Source organism: Anthonomus grandis, chromosome 17 (genome assembly GCF_022605725.1).
Source record: "Anthonomus grandis grandis chromosome 17, icAntGran1.3, whole genome shotgun sequence".
NCBI classification, from domain to species: domain Eukaryota; kingdom Metazoa; phylum Arthropoda; class Insecta; order Coleoptera; family Curculionidae; genus Anthonomus; species Anthonomus grandis.
Window position 1 is genome coordinate 18,331,701 of NC_065562.1, and position 12,900 is coordinate 18,344,600.

A 12,900-nucleotide genomic window follows, 5' to 3' on the forward strand; every position below is an offset into this window, starting at 1 on the left:
ATGACTTATAGTATTTAATAATAGTTCTATGGGTGATAGAAGACGAGGAAATAGCCAAAAATTAAAAGTCGTAAATGTGATTTTTTAGGGTTCCTATGGGGAAATTTAATAATTTTGTTTTTGCAGTGTATGCTGCTTAAAATTCTGCGTCAAAAAGGTTTCTATAGAATTTTTCGGGAAAATAACGGGAAGCAAGTTATTTCACTTTTTTACATAAATAAATCAATTTTCAAGAGATTTTATTTTTTTACAAAAAAACTATGAATTTTAGAGAAAATTGCTTCAAATAAAACTGATGTAAAATAAATCGCAGTATCCAAAAGTGTAAACATCTTAATCATATCTCTGATAGAAGTCGAGAAAATGGCAAAAAACTAAAAATCACAAACGTGATTTTTCCCCCCGTTGCTATGGAGAAATGTCGGTTTTTTATTTATGCAAAGTATACTGCTTAAAATTCTTCATTATTTAATAGGTTTCTGCATTTTTTTTAAACAAGAAATTTTTTACACAAAAAAAAATATTTTCATGGATTTTTTTTTTTTATTAATATTATTTTTTTACAGAAAAACTAAAAATGTTAGAAAAAAATTTATTAAGTAAAAATTGTTCGGAATAATTCATTGTATATAAAAGTGAAAAAAAATTGATTTTATTTATGATAGGACTCGAGATAATGACAGAAAACCAAAAATCACAAATGTGATTTTTTAGCTTTGTTATGGGGAAATTTATTTTTTTAATTTTTGCGATGGATACTCTTCAAAATTCTGCATCAAAAAGGTTTCTACAACATTTTTTGAAAAACTAACGAAAAGAAAGTTATTTCACTTTTTTACACAAATAAATAAATTTTCAAAGAATTTTTTTTTTATTAATTTTATTTTTTTACAAGAAAACTAAAAGTCCTAGAAAAAAATGTTGTAAGCAAAAGTTATTTGGAATTAAATATTCAACTTAAGAGTAAAAAAACCTTGACTCTATCTATGATAGAACTCGAGATATTGAAAAACGACCAAAAATCACAAATGTGATTTTTTAGCTTTGCTATGGGGAAATTTAATTTTTTGATTTTTGCGATGGATACTCCTCAAAATTCTGCATCAAAAAGGTCTCTACAATATTTTTCAAAAAACTAACGAAAAGAAAGTTATTCTGCTTTTTACATAAATAAATAAATTTCCAAAAAATTTTTTTTTTAATAAACTTTATTTTTTTACAAAAAAACTATAAATTTTAGAAAAAAATGTTTTTAGTAAAAGTTATTTGGAATTAAATATTCAACTTAAAAGTGAAAAAACCTTGACTCTATCTATGATAGAACTCGAGATATTGACAAAAGACCAAAAATCACAAATGTGATTTTTTAGCTTTGCTATGGAGAAATTTAAGTTTTTGGTTTTTGCGATGGATACTCCTCAAAATTCTGCATCAAAAAGGTCTTTACAACATTTTTCGAAAAACTAACGAAAAGAAAGTTATCTTACTTTTTACATAAATAAATAAATTTTCAAGGGACTTTTTTTTAAATAAATTTAATTTTTTTACAAAAAAACTAAAAGTCTTAGAAAAAAATGTTTTTCGTAAAAGTTATTTGGAATTAAATATTCAACTTAAAAGTGAAAAAACCTTGACTCTATCTATGATAGAACTCGAGATATTGACAATAGACCAAAAATCACAAATGTGATTTTTTAGCTTTGCTATAGGGAAATTTAATTTCTTTATTTTTGCGATGAATACTCCTCAAAATTCTGCATCAAAAAGGTTTCTACACATTTTTCGAAAAACTAACGGAAGGCAAGTTATTTCACTTTTTTACACAAATAAATAATATTTCAAAGAATTTTTTTTTTAATAAACTTTATTTTTTTATAAAAAAACTATAAATTTTAGAAAAAAATGTTTTTAGTAAAAGTTATTTGGAATTAAATATTCAACTTAAAAGTGAAAAAACCTTGACTCTATCTATGATAGAACTCGAGATATTGACAAAAGACCAAAAATCACAAATGTGATTTTTTAGCTTTGCTATGGAGAAATTTAAGTTTTTGGTTTTTGCGATGGATACTCCTCAAAATTCTGCATCAAAAAGGTCTTTACAACATTTTTCGAAAAACTAACGAAAAGAAAGTTATCTTACTTTTTACATAAATAAATAAATTTTCAAGGGACTTTTTTTTAAATAAATTTAATTTTTTTACAAAAAAACTAAAAGTCTTAGAAAAAAATGTTTTTCGTAAAAGTTATTTGGAATTAAATATTCAACTTAAAAGTGAAAAAACCTTGACTCTATCTATGATAGAACTCGAGATATTGACAATAGACCAAAAATCACAAATGTGATTTTTTAGCTTTGCTATAGGGAAATTTAATTTCTTTATTTTTGCGATGAATACTCCTCAAAATTCTGCATCAAAAAGGTTTCTACACATTTTTCGAAAAACTAACGGAAGGCAAGTTATTTCACTTTTTTACACAAATAAATAATATTTCAAAGAATTTTTTTTTTAATAAACTTTATTTTTTTATAAAAAAACTATAAATTTTAGAAAAAATTGCTTCAAATAAAACTTATGTAAAATGAATCACAGTATCCAAAAGTGTAAAAATCTCAATCATATCTTTGATAGAAGTCGAGAAAATGTCAAAAAACTAAAAACCACATACTTTCTATTGCAAAACTTACGGATTTTTTTTTGAAAAAAAATTTAATTTTTTTACAAAAAAACTAAAAATCTTAGAAAAAAATGTTTTAAGTAAAAGTTATTTGGAATTAAATTTTCAACTTTAAAGTGAAAAAACCTTGACTCTATCTATGATAGAACTCGAGATATTGACATTAGACCAAAAATCACAAATGTGATTTTTTAGCTTTGCTATGGGGAAATTTAATTTTTTGCTTTTTGCAATAGATACTACTCAAAATTCTCCATCAAAAAGGTTTCTACAACATTTCTCGAAAAACTAACGAAAAGAAAGTTATTCTGCTTTTTACATAAATAAATGAATTTTCAAGGATATTTTTTTTTTAATAAATTTAATTTTTTTACAAAAAAACTAAGTCTTAGAAAAAAATGTTTTTAGTAAAAGTTATTTGGAATTAAATATTCAACTTAAAAGTGAAAAAACCTTGACTCTATCTATGATAGAACTCGAGATATTGACAAATGACCAAAAATCACAAATGTGATTTTTTAGCTTTGCTATGGAGAAATTTAATTTTTTTATTTTTGCAATGGATACTCCTCAAAATTCTGCATCAAAAAGGTTTCTACAACATTTTTCGAAAAACTAACGAAAAGAAAGTTATTTCACTTTTTTACACAAATAAATAATATTTCAAAGAATTTTTTTTTAATAAACTTTATTTTTTTATAAAAAAACTATAAATTTTAGAAAAAATTGCTTCAAATAAAACTTATGTAAAATAAATCACAGTATCCAAAAGTGTAAACACCTTAATCATATATATGATAGAAGTCGAGAAAATGACAAAAAACTAAAAATCACAAACTTTCTATTGCAAAACTTACGGATTTTTTTTTGAAAATAAATTTTATTTTTTTACAAAAAAACTAAAAATCAAAAAAAAAATGTTGTAAGCAAAAGTTATTTGGAATTAAATATTCAACTTAAGAGTAAAAAAACCTTGACTCTATCTATGATAGAACTCGAGATATTGACAATAGACCAAAAATCACAAATGTGATTTTTTAGCTTTGCTATAAGAAAATTTAATTTTTTTATTTTTGCGATGGATACTCCTCAAAATTCTGCATCAAAAAGGTTTTTACAACATTTTTCGAAAAACTAACGAAAAGAAAGTTATTCTGCTTTTTACACAAATAAATTAATTTTCAAAGAATTATTTTTTTAATAAACTTTATTTTTTTACAAAAAAACTATAAATTTTAGAGAAAATTACTTCAAATAAAACTTATGTAAAATAAATCACAGTATCCAAAAGTGTAAACACCTTATTTATATCTCTGATAGAAGTCGAGAAAATAGCAAAAAACTAAAAATCACAAACGTGATTTTTCACCCTTGCTATGGAGAAATTTCATTATTTTATTTGCGCAAAGTGTACTACTCAAAATTCTTTATTAAAAAGGTCTTAACAGTATTTTTCGGAAAAATAACGAAAAGACAGTTATTCCACTTTTTTACATAAAAAAAATAAACTTTCACGGATTATTTTTTAAAAATGAATTTTATTTTTTTACAAAAAAACTAAAAATCTTAGAAAGAAATATTTTAAGTAAAAGTTATTTGGAATTAAATATTCAACTTAAAAGTGAAAAAACCTTGACTCTATCTATGATAGAACTCGAGATATTGACAATAGACCAAAAATCACAAATGTGATTTTGTAGCTTCTATAGGAATTTTTATTTTTTTTTTTGTAATGTATTCTCCTCAAAATTTTTATCAAAAAGGTTTCTACAGTATTTTTCAGAAAAAATAACGAAAAGACAGTTATTCGACTTTTTTACATAAATAAATAAATAAATTTTCAAAGAATTTTTTTTTTTAATAAATTTATTTTTTTATAAAAAAACAAAAAATCTTAGAAAAAAAAGTTTTAAGTAAAAGTTATTTGGAATTAAACATTCAACTTAAAAGTGAAAAAATCTTGACTCTATCTGTGATAGAACTCGAGATATTGACAAAAGTCCGAAAATCACAAATGTGATTTTTTAGCTTTGCTATGGAGAAATTTAATTTTTTGCTTTTTGCAGTGGATACTTCTCAAAATTCTGCATCAAAAAGGTTTCTACAACATTTTTCGAAAAACTAACGGAGGGCAAGTTATTTAAGTTTTTTACACAAATAAATAAATTTTCAAAGAATTTTTTTTTAATAAACTTTATTTTTTTACAAAAAAACTATAAATTTTAGAGAAAATTACTTCGAATAAAACTGATGTAAAATAAATCACAGTATCCAAAAGTATAAAAATCTTAATTATATCTATGATAGAACTCAAGATAATGGCATAAAACCAAAAATCACAAATGTGATTTTTTAGCTTTGCTATAGGGAAATTTCATTTTTTAATTTTTGCGATGGATACTCCCTAAAATTCTGCATCAAAAAGGTTTTCACAACATTTCTCGAAAAACTAACGAAAAGAAAGTTATTCTACTTTTTACATAAATAAATAAATTTTCAAAGAATTTTTTTTTAAATGAATTTTATTTTTTTACAAAAAAACTAAAAATTTTAGAAAAAAATGTTTTAAGTAAAAGTTATTTGGAATTAAATATTCAACTTAAAAGTGGGAAAACCTTGACTCTATCTATGACAGAACTCGAGATATTGACGAAAGACCAAAAATCACAAATGTGATTTTTTAGCTTTGCTATAGGGAAATTAATTTTTTTTATTTTTGCAATGGATACTCCTCAAAATTCTGCATCAAAAAGGTTTCTACACATTTTTCGAAAAACTAACGGAAGGCAAGTAATTTCACTTTTTTACACAAATAAATAAATTTTCAAAGAATTTTTTTTTTAATAAACTTTATTTTTTTACATAAAAACTATAAATTTAAGAGAAAATTACTTCAAATAAAACTTATGTAAAATAAATTACAGTATCCAAAAGTGTAAACACCTTAATCATATCTTTGATAGAAGTCGAGAAAATGGCAAAAAACTAAAAATCACAAACTCTCTTTTGCAAAACTTACGGATTTTTTTTTGAAAATAAATTTTATTTTTTTACAAAAAAACTAAAAGTCTTAGAAAAAAATGTTTTTAGTAAAAGTTATTTGGAATTAAATATTCAACTTAAAAGTGGAAAAACCTTGACTCTATCTATGACAGAACTCAAGATATTGACAAAAGACCAAAAATCACAAATGTGATTTTTCACACTTCCTACGAGGAATTTTTGTTTTTTTTATTTTTGCAAACTATGCTACTCTAAATTCTGCATCGAAAAGGTTTCTATAGAATTTCTCGAAAAAATAACAAGAAGAAAGTTATTGCACGTTTTTATACAAAAAATTAGGTGTACATGAAATTTTTTTGAAAATTTATTTTATTTTTTTCCAAAAAAAACTAATTATTTTAAAGAAAAATACTTAAAGTAAAAGTTATCTGGAATAAGTTTCTATACTTAAAAGTGGAAGAAATTTGATTTTATCTTTGATAGAAATTGAGAAAATGGCAAAAAACTAAAAATCACAAATGTGATTTTTTAACATTCCTATGAGAAATTTATTTTTTTTTATTGCTGCAACGTATGCTACTCAAAATTCTCCATCAAATAGGTTTCTACATAATTTTTCGGAAAAATAACGAAAAGACAGTTATTCCAGTTTTTAAAATTTTTTTTTGAAAATAATTTTATTTTTTTTTTCAAAAAAACCAAAAATCTTAGAAAAAAATGTTTTAAGTAAAAGTTATTTGGAATAACTTTTTTTACTTAAAAGTGAAAGAAATTTGATTTTATCTTTGATAAAACTCGAGATAATGGCAAAAAACCAAAAATCACAAACGTGATTTTTCACCCTTCCTATGGGGAAATTTAATTTTTTTATTTCTGCTTAATATACTACCCAAAATTCTGCATCAAAAAGATTTCTATAAAATTTTCCAAAAAAACAACGAAAAAAAAGTTATTCCACTCTTCAACATAATAAATTTTTATGAAAACAAATATAATTTTTTTACAAAAAAACTACAACTTTTAGAAAAAATCGTTTCAAATAAAACTTACGTAGAACAAATCAGAGCATCCAAAAATGCAAAAAACTTAACCCTATCTACAACAGAACTCAAGAAAACAGCAAAAAACCACAAAACTAATTTTTACAAAATATACTACTCAAAACTCGGAAAGCACCCTAACAAATAAACCGGGAGAGCGGGGGCGGTTGGGGTAGTCAGAATTCGCCCGATTTCGAAACATAAGACGCTTAAGGGATTATTTCCGATCCTGTCATTTACGGGGACCGTTTTGTAATTCCAGGTTTTATTTATTTAAGGGCTCGAACAGGGGTTCATTCCGGTTAATACTTTATTGTGCTTTGTAATCAATACCCTAAAGGAGGAGACTGAGTGAATAACATTTAAAGAATTCAAACGGGTTTTATCAGCCCAAGAAGTATTTATTGGGACCACTTAAGGGGGGTTAAAAGGAGATTAAGTGATGCTTTTAGTGTGTAAGAAAAACTCTTTAACAACTCAGAAGTAAAATTGGGTGATTCGTGATTCCTTGAGTGATTCTTCAACTATTATTAAAAGAATGATGGAAATTCTTGAAGTAGATCGTGAGATATTGAATTATTTTATCATGCATGTACTTAATAAATTAATTCAACTCTCGTAATTAGCTAATCACTAAGCTTCTGATGATCAAAACGGTATTCATGAGATTCCTTGACTGACTATTTTCAGCACTTCGAGGCATCAGTTTATTCCAGGGAATTGTCTGGAGTGAATTTCAACTGCCTGGAATAGTCGCTTGAGTTTCCAGTAGTTAAAACAACTTTTCCAGGCATTTTAGGCAACTTTGAAGTATTGAAAGTCATTTTGAGATACTTCTAGGCAGTTGACACTCTTGGGATCATTTTTTGGCACTTCCAGGTAGTTGAAGGCATCAATTTCTTCCAGGGAATTGCGTTGAGGATCTTTCAACTGCCTGGAATAGTCACTTGAGTTCCCAGTAGTTACAACAACTTTTCCAGGCATTTGAGGCAACTTTGAAGTATTAAAAGTCATTTTTTGATACTTCCAGGCAGTTGAAGGCATTTTCAATTTCTTCCAACTAACAACAAAACAAAATTTTGTCTATTATTGTTGTTGGTTTTACAGTGTATGTGCAGGTCCTAAGGCCTGATGATGCCCCGCTTATTAAGGGCGAAACACGTGTAGCCAATAAAATTTGCTTATGAGACTGGGACATTGTTTTTCGTTTGTTTGTTTACATTTTGTGTGGTCCCTTGGGAAAAAATGAATGAGGATCTTATATGCTTCCAGGAAATTGCCTCGAGGAAGTTCCAACTGCCTGGAATAGTCACTTGAGTTCCAAGTAGTTAAGGCAATTTTTCCAGGCAATTTTGAAGTATTCAAAGTCATTTTTTGATACCTCCAGACAGTTGAAACTATTAGTAAGAACACAAAGGCATGGTATCATCAAATCCCTATAATTTGTTCAAAGGTACACGTGTTTCGCTCCTATCGGTTTATCTATCCACTTTTTATCTATGGTGGGTATTGTTAACTTAACCTAGTTTTTCTTTGTTGTTAGTTGTAATGTGATCTGTGTAGGTCTAGGCCTGATGATGCTCCGATAGGAGCGAAACACGAGTAGCTTTTAAGAAATTATATGGATTTGATGAGACCGTGACTTTGTGTTCTTACTTTTGTTTGGTCTCTTAGAGAAAAATGGATGATACGTTTCTATTTGAAACTATTGGGTGTCATTTTTCGGTACTTCCAGGCAGTTGAAGGCATCAATTTCTTCCAGGGAATTGCCTTTAGGAAATTTCAACTGCCTGGAGTAGTCACTTAAGTTCCAAATAGTTGAAGCAACTTTTTCAAGCTCTTTAGGCAATTTTGAAGTAATCGAAGCCATTTTATGATACGTCCAGGCAGTTGACACTTTTGGGAGTAATTTCTTGGCACTTCCAGGCAGTTGAAGGCATCAATTTCTTCTAGGAAATTGCCCTAAAGAAGTTCCAACTGCCTGGAATAGTCACTTAAGTTCCAAGTAGTTAAAGTAACTATTCCAGGCATGTTAGGCAACTTTGATGTAATACAAGTCATTTTATGAGACGTCCAGGCAGTTGACACTATTGGGAATTATTTTTCGACACTTCCAGGCAGTTGAAGGCATCAATTTTTTCCAGGAAATTGCCTTGAGGAAGTTTTAACTGCCTGAAATAGTCACTTGAGTTCTAAGTAGTTAAAGCAACTTTTCCAGTCATTTTAGACAATTTTTAAGTATTGAAAGTCATTTTTTGATACTTTTAGGCAGTTGTCACTATTGGCAGTTATTTTTTGGCACTTCCAGGAAGTTGAAGGCATCAATATCTTCCAGATAATTGCCTTGAGGAAGTTTCAACTGCCTGGAATAGTCACTTGAGTTCCAAGTAGTTGAAGCAACTTTTTCAAGCTCTTTAGGCAATTTTGAAGTAATGGAAGTCATTTTTTGATACGTCTAGCAGTTCACACAATTGAGAGTCATTTTTTGGCACGTCCAGGCAGTTGAAGGCACCAATTTCTTCCAGAGAATTGCCTCGAGGGAGTTTCAACTGCCTGGAATAGTCACTTGAGTTGCAAGTAGTTAAGGCAATTTTTCCAGGCAACTTTGAAGTATCGAAAGTCATTTTTTGATACGTCCAGGCAGTTGATACTGTTGGAGTCATTTTTCGACACTTCCGGGCAGTTGATGGCATTACTTTCTTCCTGAAAATTGCCTCGAGGGAGTTCCAACTGCCTGGAATAGTCACTTGAGTTTCAAGCAAATAAAGCAACTTTTCCAGGCAATTTTGAAGTATTAAAAGTAATTTTTTGATACGTCCAGACAGTTGACATTATTGAGAGTCATTTTATGGCACTTCCAGGCAATTGAAGGCATCAATTTCTTCCGGGAAATTGCCTGGAGGAAGTTTTAACTGCCTGGAATAGTCACTTGAGTTCCAAGTAGTTGAAGCAACTTTTTCAAGCTCTTTAGGCAATTTTGAAGTAATGGAAGCCATTTTATGATACGTCCAGGCAGTTGACATTTTTGGGAGTCATTTTTCGACACTTCCAGGCAGTTGAAGGCACCAATTTCTTCCAGGAAATTGCTTTGAGGAAGTTTCAACTGCCTGGAATAGTCACTTGAGTTCCAAGTAGTTAAGGCAATTTTTCCAGGCAACTTTGAAGTATCGAAAGTCATTTTTTGATACGTCCAGGCAGTTAAAACTATTGGGTGTCATTTTTCGACCCTTCCAGGCAGTTGAAGGCATCAATTTCTTCCAGGAAATTGCCTTGAGGAAATTTCAACTGCCTGGAATAGTCACTTGAGTTCCAAGTAGTTAAAGTAACTACTCCAGGCATTTTAGGTAACTTTCAAGTAATAGAAGTCATTTTTTGATACGTCCAACAGTTGACACAATTGAGAGTCATTTTTCGACACTTCCAGGCAGTTGAAGGCTTCAATTTCTTCCAGGGAATTGCCTCGTCGAAGTTTCAACTGCCTGGAATAGTCATTTGAGTTCCAAGTAGTTAAGGCAATTTTTCCAGGCAACTTTGAAGTATCGAAAGTCATTTTTTGATACGTCCAGGCAGTTAAAACTATTGGGTGTCATTTTTCGACCCTTCCAGGCAGTTGAAGGCATCAATTTCTTCCAGGGAATTGCCTTGAGGTAATTCCAACTGCCTGGAGTAGTCACTTAAGTTCCAAATAGTTGAAGCAACTTTTTCAAGCTCTTTAGGCAATTTTAAAGTAATCGAAGCCATTTTATGATACGTCCAGGCAGTTGACACTTTTGGGAGTAATTTCTTGGCACTTCCAGGCAGTTGAAGGCATCAATTTCTTCTAGGAAATTGCCCTAAAGAAGTTCCAACTGCCTGGAATAGTCACTTAAGTTCCAAGTAGTTAAAGTAACTATTCCAGGCATTTTAGGTAACTTTGAAGTAATAAAAGTCATTTTATGAGATGTCCAGGTAGTTGGCACTATTGGGAATTATTTTTCGACACTTCCAGGCAGTTGAAGGCATTAATTTCTTCCAGGAAATTGCCTTGAGGAAGTTTCAACTGCCTGGAATAGTCACTTAAGTTCCAAGTAGTTGAAGCAACTTTTCCAGTCATTTTAGGCAATTTTGAAGTAATGGAAGTCATTTTACGATAAGTCCAGGCAGTTGACACTATTGGGAGTCATTTTTTGGCACTTCCAGGCAGTTGAAGGCACCAATTTCTTCCAGGAAATTGCCTCGATGAAGTTTCAACTGCCTGGAACAGTCACTTAAGTTCCAAGTATTTGAGGCAACTTTTTCAAGCTCTTTAGGCAATTTTGAAGTACTGGAAGCCATTTTATGATACGTCCAGGTAGTTGACACTTTTGGGAGTAATTGTTTGGCACTTCCAGGCAGTTGAAGGCATCAATTTTTTCCAGGAAATTGCCTTGAGGAAGTTTCAACTGCCTGGAATAGTCACTTGAGTTTCAAGTAGTTAAGGCAATTTTTCCAGGCAACTTTGAAGTATCGAAAGTCATTTTTTAATATGTCCAGGCAGTTGTTACTATTTGGAGTAATTTTTCGGTACTTCCAGGCAGTTGAAAGCACCAATTTCTTCCAGGGAATTGCCTCGATGAAGTTTCAACTGCCTGGAATAGTCACTTAAGTTCCAAGTAGTTAAAGTAACTATTCCAGGCATTTTAGGTAACTTTGAAGTAATAGAAATCATTTTATGAGACGTCAAGGCAGTTGACACTATTGGGAATAATTTTTCGATACTTCCAGGCAGTTGAAGGCTTCAATTTCTTCCAGGGAATTGCCTCGTCGAAGTTTCAACTGCCTGGAAAAGTCATTTGAGTTCCAAGTAGTTAAGGCAATTTTTCCAGGCAATTTTGAAGTATTTAAAGTAATTTTTTGATACGTCCAGGCAGTTGACATTATTGGAAGTCATTTTATGGCACTTCTAGGCAATTGAAGAAATTAATTTCTTCCAGAGAATTGCCTGGAGGATGTTTCAACTGCCTGGAATAGTCACTTGAGTTCCAAGTAGTTAAAGTAACTATTCCAGGCATTTTAGGTAACTTTGAAGTAATGGAAGTCATTTTATGGGACGTCCAGGTAGTTGACACTATTGGGAATTATTTGTCGACACTTCCAGGCAGTTAAAACTTGGAATAGTCACTTGAGTTCCAAATACTTAAGGCAACTTTTCCAGGCAATTTTGAAGTATTGAAAGTCATTTTGTGATACATCCAGGCAGTTGACGCTGTTGGGGTCATTTTTCGACACTTCCAGGCAGTTGATGGCATTAATTTCTTCCAGATAATTGCCTTGAGGAAGTTTCAACTGCCTGGAATAGTCACTTGAGTGTCAAGTAGTTAAGGCAACTTTTACAGGTAACTTTGAAGTATCGAAAGTCATTTTTTGATACCTCCAGGCAGTTGACACTCTTGAGATAATTTTTTGGCACTTCCAGGCAGTTGAAGGCACCAATTTCTTCCAGGAAATTGCCTTGAGGACGTTTCAACTGCCTGGAATAGTCACTTGAGTTCCAAGTAGTTAAGGCAATTTTTCCAGGCAATATTGAAGTATTGAAAGTCATTTTTTGATACTTCTAGACAGTTGACACTCTTGGGATCATTTTTTGGCACTTCCAGGCAGTTGAAGGCACTAATTTCTTCCAGGATATTGCCTTGAGGAAATTTCAACTACCTGGAATAGTCACTTGAGTTCAAAGTAGTTAAAGTAACTATTCCTGGTATTTTAGGTAACTTTGAAGTAATAGAAGTAATTTTATGAGACGTCAAGGCAGTTGACACTATTGGGAATTATTTGTCAACACATACAGGCAGTCGAAGGCCTCAATTTTTTCCAGGAAATTGCCTTGAGGAAGTTTCAACTGCCTGGAATAGTCACTTGAGTTCCAAATAGTTGAAGCAACTTTTCCAGTAATTTTAGGCAATTTTGAAGTATTGAAAGTCATTTTTTGATATATTTTTTGCAAAAACATTGTTTTTTTATCAACACAACCCTTGCCCCCCCACCCACCCCAAACGTTTGACCAGTAAGAAATTCCTTTGAAAAATCACTGTTTTTTGTCCATAATATCCAATAGAAAGCACTGTTTTTGTATTAAATATTTATATACTATAAAATGATATAAAATTTAGATAAACCGTGTTATTAAATTAAATATTGTATAAATATTTTCTACAAAATC

The 12,900-nt window shown here is 29.9% G+C and overlaps 1 protein-coding gene across 3 annotated transcripts in view; it reads left to right on the forward strand.

Annotated features, from left to right (window-relative positions):
- LOC126746257 (octopamine receptor beta-2R-like) overlaps positions 1-12,900 on the forward strand; it is a 178,263-nt gene that overhangs the window by 135,523 nt on the left and 29,840 nt on the right. The gene's annotated exons all lie outside the window — the stretch shown is intronic.